The following is a 9171-nucleotide window of genomic DNA, read 5'->3' as shown; positions in this document are numbered from 1 at the left end:
AAGAAAGAATGGCCTGCAGAAAAGGAACCCTCATTCCACATTTGCAGCCAAAAGACCTACAAAACCAAGACTTGGTTCCGCAGAAGATGGCTCTGTCCTCCGTGCTTGTACAAAGGACAGACATGGTCAACTCCTGACTGTGCAGTGAGCAGGAGAGGCTCTTGCTTCTAAGTCACATGAGGAGACGGTTTCCTACCCAAGCCCAGAGCCAAAGGGAAAGGCCGCTGACACCGACACAGGGAAACTGTTGACGTCCAGAAGCCACCCTGTGCAGGCCGAGCAGCTCGAAGCTGACCTTCCTGACTTGACTGCCGTTGCGCCCGCAAGTCTGAAGCTTGTGCCTACCTGGAAGCCACGCTTGCCTCTCCACCAGGGGCTCAGCTCCTTTGCTGGCATAGCAAGAATGCACACCAGGTCTCCCACCTGCAAGACATTGCAACATCAATCCCAGCTTCAGCACAGCTGCGAGGAAAGCACAGCTGAAATGACGCCCTTCTTCTGCACTGCCAAATAGCGCACAGCTTGAGAGCAATTGCACCGGGGCAGCTCTTCAGGCATTTCCCGTCAGAAAGCTGAACTGGCACGTACAAGAGTCACTGCCTTGCACACCAGACAGAATACAGTGCAAGCATGCCAAATCAAACCGTCTTTTACACATGGCTGAACTCCTCCCTGCATCCAACCCAGTGCAAGTCCTATCTGGACCTGCATCTTCTGGGCTTCGCCTCACAGGGCATTCTGAAGGTGTCGGAGAATATTCCTGATGCATTCACACGGTAGACTCTTCTGGCCGTGACAACAAGGAACGCCTTTAACTGCTTACCTCCAAGGAGAGCTCATCCGCTGCCTGGGCAACGTATCTCTTAATAACATGGCCAGCAGCAATAGCCGGAATATTAAGAGATGGCTCCTCATGCACCAGCAAGGGCTTCCCCTGGTTCTCAGGCTGAAACAGAGAGCACAGGCCACGGTGAGGAGCTGAGGACAAACAAGGAGGATTGCAGGGTGCCATCTACATGCCACTAGCAAGGAAATGAAGCTTTCAAGGCAGCTCTTCAGTGACACCAAGAGAGCCGGAAGGATGCTCTCTCTCTCTCTATCTTGAAAAGCAGGAGAGCACACCTGTGGCTCACACTGCGGGTTCAAGTCAGGGAACAAAGACCAATCACAGCTTCACACCATACCTCTGTCCATGCCAGGTCAGGCCCACAGCTGATCTTGCTGCTCGCGATGCCCATCACAGCAGGCTCGACAAGCTGCAACAGAAAAGAAACACATTTCCTGTGTTCACACAGCACTGGATTGAGAGTCTTCTTCAGAACTACTCTCAGTTGCCCACTGGCGGAGGCAGGTGTTCTACAAACAACCACTCTGTGCAGTCTATTCAAACGGGACAGCCTTGCCCACGCATTTCCTCTGCCTGCATGCCCGCTGTGCTCCCTACAGCTGTCGGGCACACTCCCACAGCCAAAGCATGCACGCTTCTGCCCCTGGCTCATGCTGTGCAGCCCTGCACAAACTGCGGCTAGGGCTCTTTGCCTAAGGGATTGCTTTCCTTCACACTAGCTGCTCCCAGCACTACAGGCAGCATCCTGCCGAGGGCTGAGCTGGAGGGGAAGTGGAAAAAACCCACGCGGGACCAGTGCCGCATCCCAGCTGGACGAGCCTGTGTTACTACACACGCTGCGACTAAACACGGGCTGCTGAACCATGTGGCAATACAAAGCATGGCACGTACCTGGCAAGAGATCAGAACAAGGGAGAAGAAGATCCTCAAACCCGCAGCCGGTCCTTGTCACTTTGCTCTGATCTTCCGCGAGCAAAAGCTGCACCAAGGGAGCAGGCGGAGGGTGGGGAGGGGACAGAGGAAGAGCAGGTCAGTGAGCCTGCACAATTTAGCAAGGAAGGCGAGGGAAAAACCGTGGCACAAATGCCACCTTGATGGATGGATGGCCTGCGGGAAAATGGCGTCTGACGGTCCAGACTAAGCAATATGATCCTAGGAGCTCCGCCAGCCAGCACTTCTCAAGCCCTCGCTGCCCACCCGTCTATCCCGCACCGGCTCAGCTTACCTACAAGACGCTGCGCAAGACGGGCTGAAGACGAACAGACTCACTCGATGCACAAGTGCAACAAGCCACGTACTCACGCTGAGCTCAAGCGCTCCAATGAAGGGAAGCAGCACGCGCTGCTCCTCCCCTCATTCTAGCCGCTTGTGACATCACTAAGGGCCACCCGGCTGCTCCACCATGGATGGGCAAGCTGGGGAGGCAAGACCACGTCACAAGACCATAGGATTCCAAAAGGGCACCCCAGCGTTCGAGAAATCCGATGGTGGTTGGAATTCTATCCCAGCCAAATCCTGGAGAAGCTGGCATGGGGTTGGCATGACCAAAGTGCACGACACGGCGCTCGGTGCTGTTGAGCCTCTTGCTGGGCCGATGGCAAATCCACACTAGGGTCCTTCTTTGCGCCCTTCAAGGGCGGCTTACAGCAGCCATCTCTTTCACCTGCATGGAAATAAAGGAAGAGAAACACAGCACAGCTACCAGACTGCTTGGCCAGTTTCTTTCCCGAGTGCATTTTTGCCTTTTGGCTTCCATGACGACCTCATTTTCTCCTCCCTTTCTTGGGGGGAAGCTGCCCCCAGTGCCTGAGCTTCGCAAGACAGCATGAAACATGACACTAAGACAAACGCTTGCCATGGCTGCAGGGTGGCTGTGCTTTGCCAGGCATATACAGGACGGTAGGGGTAGGAAGCGCCACATGGCAGCCCCAAGCCAAGTCTGCATTCAGTCCCTGTGGCCACAGCTGGTGCCTCACTGCCAGAACGTATCCCAGGATACACATGGACGCAGGCACTCCTGCTCCTTCTGCAAAGCCCTCCTCTGCACAGCCCGTTAGCTGCTGCTCACTGCTACGCCAACCAGGCTCCCCTTTTCCCCTACAGGCGATAAACACGCCTGTACTCTTCTGTGCAGCAGCGAGCTCCAGGGATGAAGCAGCACACAGGAAACCAACAGACAGTGGGACAGAACACAAGGGGGAAAAGCACTTCTGCTCACACACGTACAAAGGAAATCAGAACGGCTCCTTCGAGAAGAGCCTGTTGGGTAAACCCAGCCTCAGAGACACAAATGCATCTGGTTCCAGTAAATATTACGGCCCGTTGTTCATGAAACGCTCTTCTGCTGCTTGAAGAGCACGGAGCATGCTGTGTCGACAGGCACAGCAGCGCCATGCCCAAGCTGAGCACACAAACCTCCCCAGCACCCCTGGCCAATGCTGCCAGGGAAATGCACGACCTGCAGCCCCACATGGCTCGCTGCACAGACACTGGGGGGCTGTCTTAGTCTCAGGTGCGATCGATTTTTCTTCAGTGTCTGCTATGATGCTACAACTGTAATAACACTCTGACGTTTAGAGTTTCTGAGAAGCAGACTCGTACAGAGCCAAGGCCGTTCTCAGCAAAGCTCTCAAGAAGGAGCTGGGAGGAAACCAAATTAGGACAGCTGCCGTCAACGAGCCAAAGGGATATTCCATACCATATGACATCAAGTGGAAGGGGTTTTGAAGGGGGTGGGAGTTCATCTCACTCTCTTCCTCTGCTTGGCCATTGGTTGGGAGGTGCTGAGCCACCGCTTCTACATCACTTGTTACATACATTCGTAAATAGACATATATATTACTTCGGTCCTTCCTTTTCTCTACCTTTGGAAAGAAATTTCTCTCAACGCATTAGTTCCACCTTCTTTTTTTTTCCCCCCATAATTCTCTCCCCCATCCCACTGGGAAGGGGGCAGTAAGCAAAGGACTGTGTGGTGCTGAGCCACCCACCGGCTTAAACCACAACAGGGCCGTGGGGCAATGCCAGCAGACGTGAAGTGCACTGGGCTCAGCAGGAAATGAAAACCATCTGGAGGTACGCAAGCCCACTCTCTCATTTTCCAGAAAACAACCTATGGTGTCCATGAAACATGCCCCTCACTAGGAACATCTGCAAGGATGCTTTGAATGACTGAGGGCATTGCAGCCCATTAACGTCACCCTGCCGACACAATGGCATTGCAAACACAGCAACAACTCCTGGCACCGATACCTCCGGGTACAACAAGCACAGGGCACTGGGTTGCTTTGGATGCAGTTTGAGAAAGGACGTGAGGGCTTTGTGGAAAGCGCCTTGCAGAGCACATCATGTCCTGCACCAGGCAGAGCGCTGTGCATCTCTCCTCTCTCCAAACTTCGGGGCTTTGAAGCTGCACCTTGTTTCTTGGCAGTTTGCCCCCCACAACTCCAGAGCACTTTCAGCTGCTCCCTGGCAATTCACGGCTTGCACAGTGCCAAACACAACAAAGAAAGGAGGCAAGAAAGAAGCAACAGCCATGGCTATGCACAGAAGCGGCCAGGAAGGGTTCAGCTCCAGAATGAAACCTGCACAAGTCAACTCAGCAGATTCCAAGGAATTCAGTGACATCTGACACAATTTGCAACGCCGGAAGCACTGCCACACAAACAGCACCATATTTGGAAAGCAGCATGTCCAAATCAGCCCCCTTGCCCTGCTCTACCTGCTCAGCCCAACACAGAAATCAAACACAGAAACTCTCTCGCTTTGGCTCACGGCAGCCATCAAGCTCACGCTTTAGTGACACAGAGAACTCCATCTCCAGCTACTCCGTGTCTCGCTAAGCACAAGCTTGGCTGGGAGCCGTCGCTCAGCCTGACACCACAAGCAGAAAAGAAGCGTACATAAGCAGATGCTGTTATCCACACGTGCAAGTCCGGGGGTGAAGAATAAAAGGCTCACTGGGCCATGGGCAAAGCAGGGAGCAGATAGGCAGGAAACAGGAAGGAGCTGAAGACCAGCTCTCCTACACCAAAGACAGGGAGAGCTGAGTCAGCACCACGGGAGGACTTACGACACAGCTTAAGAGCTTACAGAGACCTGAGATTGCCAAAGGAGGCCGCCAGGGGAACTCTCATCATTCTTTTGCAGGGGTCTCACGCATGCTTCCAATGCTGACTTCCACTGCCTATGTCATCTGTAGAATGCCCAGGTGACAAATGCTCAGTCTGTCTGGGTAACGCTTCCATGCTTCCATGCTTCCATGGTTATCACTGAAACAAAAGAAGAAAAAAAAAAAGCATGAAAAAAAAAAAAGCTATGAAATTTGCCTCTCTACTGCTGCTGTCAGCGTGACATCTTAGATGAGCATTACGCATCCCTGCACCTGACTGAAGGTTCATCCAAGTCTGTCTTCCACACAGCTCCATCCCAGTGCCAAAAAGAAACACGTACAGAGATGCTTAGAAGATTCTTTGTGCAGATACAAGTGCAGGGTGCATGTGTATTCCCTACAGCAAGAAACATTAATTTCTCAAGCAGTAGCAGGAAAGGTCAATGACAAGGAAATAGATGATGAACCCCTTTCATGGAAGAAGTCCTTGCTAAGCCTCTCCCCATCAAAAAGGAAGCCTCCGGGCATTGTTAGCAGCAGTGCCCAGAACATCTTGCACCACAAAATGCAGCACACTCCTTTTTTTCCACAGGCCCTCATTTCTCTAATTGGCATCAGATTCACTCCAGTTCAAATACACGGATCAGAACAGCCCTTCAGTTTGGCTGAGGTAGGAACCCGCTGCTGGGATGTCCCCCAGTCCCGTTCCCCACTATGTCCAGCACTGGTGGGGAAAGGAAGAGCAACGGACATCACCTACCCAGGCATCTGCAGGGCTTTCCATACGCTCTCACATCGCAGGTAGAAGCGGGAGAGCTCTCGTGGCACAGAGTGCACTTTGGCCGCAATAACCCCAGGCAACGCTACAGGCTTGGGGCAGAGTGGCTGGAAGACTGCGTAGAGGAAATGGACCTCGGGGCGTTGATTGACGCTAGACTGAACACTGCCAGCAGTGTGCCCAGGCGGCCAAGAAGGCCAACGGCATCCGGGCTTGTATCAGAAATAGTGTGGCCAGCAGGAATAGGGATGCGATTGTCCCCCTGTACTCAGCACTGGTGAGGCCCCACCTCGAGTACTGTGCCCAGTTTTGGGCCCCTCACTGTAAGAAAGACATCGAGGCCCTGGAGCGTGTCCAGAGGAGGGCAACAAAGCTGGTGAGGGCTCTGGAGCACAGGCCTGATGAGGAGTGGCTGAAGGAGCTGGGATTGTTCAGTCTGGAGAAGAGGAGGCTCAGGGGAGACCTTATTGCTCTCTATAACTACCTGAAGGGAGGTTGCAGTGAGCTGGGGGGCAGCCTCTTCTCTCAGGTGACTAGTGATAGGACTAGAGGGAATGGCTTCAAGCTGCGCCAGGGAAGATTCAGGCTGGACGTTAGGAAATACTACTTCTCTGAAAGGGTGGTCCGGCACTGGAATGGGCTGCCCAGGGAGGTGGTGGAGTCATCGACCCTGGTGGTGTTCAACGAGCGTTTGGATGTTGTGTTGAGGGACATGGTTTAGCGGGAACCATTGGTGAAGGGCGAACGGTTGGACTGGATGATCCTGTGGGTCTCTTCCAGCCTTAGCGATTCTAGGATTCTAGGAAAGCTCGGAGAAGGCTGGAGAAATCAAGGTTGCCTCTAAGGTGCTGCTTTCAAACCACATGAGTTGTTGGGCATGAGACGGGAAAGACAAGGTTCAGGTTCAAAAGCTTCCAGTCCCCGTGGATCTGGCTGTCTGCAAAGACAACAGCTGCCTGCTTTCCAGCAGGGGGATGCTCACCCAGCAAAGCACTCACCCAGCACATGCCTTTCCTACAGTCACAGCATCAGCATCAGCAAGGTAGGAAACGACCTCTGAAACCACCCAGTCCAACACAGCTCACCTTCATACCTCCATGCATTTCTGCTGTTTTACACTGACGCAGCCTCGCTTCAGCTCCGTGGGTGTCACACAAGGCCTGCAGGACTTCTTGCTCTGCAAACCCCATCTGCAGGCATTGCTTCATGAGCTTCACCACCTGCCCTCCTGAGCAAAAACAAGCACTGAGAACGACAGCAAAGCACACTGGATTCCACCTGGCCTGCTCCCCAAGCCTCAGTCCTGCCACACATACCCTGCTACGCAGACTCATCCCCAAAGCCTGGCTGGACATCAGCACGGGCATCATTCCTCAAACGCCCCAGCCCAGCAGCAGGGGATCAAAGCGTTGCGACAGCTGAAACCAAAATGCTCGGGGACATTCCTGGTAGCGCTGAACATGAACAAATCTATCACTGAGCAACAGGATGTGGGACAAACAGCAGAAAACAACCAACCTGCAGAACTAACTCCTGTCGCGTCGGTCCAGATGTTTGTATGATCCCTTCCATGGCCCAGGCCCACCTTGCTGAGATGCTCCTCTCCTTTGTGCAGGGGGACAACGGTGCAGATGGGATGCGCTGGCTATGCACAGCGTGCCTTTTACTTGCTTTTCCTCTCTCCATCTTCCATTACCAAACAGCATCTGAAATCTCTCCGTGCTAAAAAATCACTTGGGTAAAAAAAGAACTGGCAACCTTGCTTTTAAAATTACACCGTGATGCTTTAAAGCAGAAGCTCACCTAGCAAGGACACCTACCTTAGACAAGCTCAACCTACACGGAAAAGTTATTCCTCTGCGTCTGCAGACTTGGCACGCATTTTCAGTTGCAATAGTCAGCCCAGTTCTCAGCACAGCTTTACCAGCCACAGAAAGCCAGTTCATGGCCACCATCTTTTTCTCTCTTCTGAAACACTCTACTGCTGCAAGAAGCAACGATTACAATCACAGAATCGCAGAACTGAAGAGGCTGGAAGTAATCTCTAGAGAATATTGAGTCCAAAACCCCCCCACCCCCGCTCCTGCAAAACTGGCTCCATACAGCAGGCTGCACAGGTAGGCATCCAGCTGGGTTTGGAGCATCTCCAGAGAAGGACAATCCACAGCCTCCCTGCGCAGACTGACTATATCCACCCCCCCACCCCGCCCATGATCTCCCCACAGTCCCCTGTGGCACCAATCCTCCTGTGGCTCACCACAGCCCCAGATCCCCCCTAGAGTCCCCCTCAGCTCCGTATACACCCATACGCCTTAACAGTCCCTGCACAGCCCCCTACAGCCCCATATCCCTCCCCGCAGCCCCCAGTAGCCACAGGCCCACCTTAGCCCCGGTTCTGGGGGGCTGCAGGGGGTCTGGGGGCACCGGGAGCAGCGCTGGAGGGCTTGGGGGGTGCACGGCCCCACATGCTGGCAGCAGCACTGTGGCGCTGGGGGACCAGAGGCCTCGATCCGACCCAAACCCACGGCCCATCCCACAGCCACATCCCCCACCACTCATCCCAATCCTACAGTCCACAGCCCAACCCCACGGGGGTTCCACGGGGGACGGGAGGGGAGGGCAGGGTGCTTGGGGCCGTGCAGGGCGCCCTCTCCCTCTCCCGGTCCCGTTCTCCCACACACCTCCGGCGGAGCTGTCCTCGGCACTCGCTCCCGTTGAGCCGCGGCTTCCCGCCCGGTGCTGCCCGGACAGCTCCGGTTGCCGCCGCGCTTTCCTGCGGGGCGGCCCGGGCTGCCGGGAGCGGCGCTTCGCTGAGGAGAGCCGTGCCTGCAACCGCCGGCTCCCAACGGCCGCTCCCGCGCACAGCAGCTCAGCCAATGGGAGCGGGCGGAGCTGCCGCTGACCAATGAGAGCCCGGGGGAGGGACAGAACTGCCGCTGACCAATGAGAGCCCGGGGGAGGGGCAGATGCTGCTCACGGGGAGCTCCTCCTGCCCCAGCTGGGTGGTGATGCTGACAGCAGGGCTGGAGATGCTCTGCAGGACCGGCTCGTAGCTGGCAGCCACCAATGGACACGGCGGGAGGAGACAGCTGGCGGGAGCAGCCGAGGCATCCGAGAGCATCCAAAAGCCCTCACTCAAAAGCATCACACAGCCACAGCCAGGAAGCTTGGCATAAACCATGAGCAGCAGCCAGGAAGCTCGAGATGATTTGCTACCATACACAATGGGAGCAGAGCTCTCGTTGCACGCATCCCACAGCCAGACAAAATGGGAACAAACCCGGAGCTCTGCTGCACGCACAGCCCACAGCCATAGCCTTGCAAGATGAGCTGCCTTGCTGTTGCTTGCATCCATCCCAATCCCTGTGAATGAAGACTCAGAAGGCAGTCAAGGCGTTGATCCAGCACCAGCGTGCATTTATTCATTAAAAGCCA

At 54.8% G+C, this 9171-nt stretch overlaps 1 long non-coding RNA gene across 4 annotated transcripts; it reads right to left on the bottom strand.

Moving 5' to 3' along the window:
- Positions 1-2261: 2261 nt before the first annotated feature.
- LOC121112888 lies at positions 2262-8573 on the bottom strand. 4 transcript variants are annotated; one of them, XR_005858554.2, is made up of 7 exons: positions 8418-8573; positions 7557-7720; positions 7255-7458; positions 7053-7154; positions 6822-6964; positions 4946-5118; positions 2262-2510 (listed from the first exon to the last, which is right to left on the bottom strand). It is a non-coding gene; the product is annotated as an uncharacterized LOC121112888 (long non-coding RNA). The 4 variants fall into 4 exon arrangements; XR_006938793.1 differs by lacking the exon at positions 2262-2510 and having other exon boundaries at positions 4823-5118; XR_006938795.1 differs by lacking the exon at positions 2262-2510 and having other exon boundaries at positions 4823-5118; positions 6822-6956.
- Positions 8574-9171: the final 598 nt, after the last annotated feature.

This window comes from Gallus gallus, chromosome 3 (assembly GCF_016699485.2).
Source record: "Gallus gallus isolate bGalGal1 chromosome 3, bGalGal1.mat.broiler.GRCg7b, whole genome shotgun sequence".
In the NCBI taxonomy this organism is placed as follows: Eukaryota; Metazoa; Chordata; class Aves; order Galliformes; family Phasianidae; genus Gallus; species Gallus gallus.
Note: the sequence above shows the minus strand (reverse complement) of the source record. Positions and strands in the feature narration are given on the sequence as shown.